Genomic DNA, 208 nt, shown 5'->3' with positions numbered 1-208 from the left:
GGATGTGATAACATCGGCAGAGGTATTTAGGTGCCAGTAAAGCTGGCAAATGCATGTAGCGGTTTCTATGCGGCCTTTATTATGACCTGAAGGCCTCCAAAAAAAAAAAAGTTTTTTTGGGGGGGAAGGGGTTCGATTTGCAACCTCTAAGCAGACTGTTTGTCGTGCATTGTAGTTTTTGTGTACAGCCAAGCATTCTAACACTGGA

At 43.8% G+C, this 208-nt stretch overlaps 1 protein-coding gene across 2 annotated transcripts in view; it reads left to right on the top strand.

Moving 5' to 3' along the window:
* Positions 1 to 208, top strand: part of LOC119387429 (RNA polymerase II elongation factor ELL) — a 79,318-nt gene extending 79,110 nt beyond the window's left edge. Inside the window, exon 12 of one of the 2 annotated variants that reach the window (XM_049413510.1) lies at positions 1 to 208. This exon is cut by the window's left edge and continues 571 nt beyond it. The gene's annotated coding sequence lies outside the window, so the exon portion shown is untranslated. The other variant, XM_037654822.2, reaches the window with a different exon arrangement.

Source organism: Rhipicephalus sanguineus, chromosome 3 (assembly GCF_013339695.2).
Source record: "Rhipicephalus sanguineus isolate Rsan-2018 chromosome 3, BIME_Rsan_1.4, whole genome shotgun sequence".
Lineage (NCBI taxonomy): Eukaryota > Metazoa > Arthropoda > Arachnida > Ixodida > Ixodidae > Rhipicephalus > Rhipicephalus sanguineus.
This window is presented reverse-complemented; position numbering and strand designations above follow the sequence as displayed.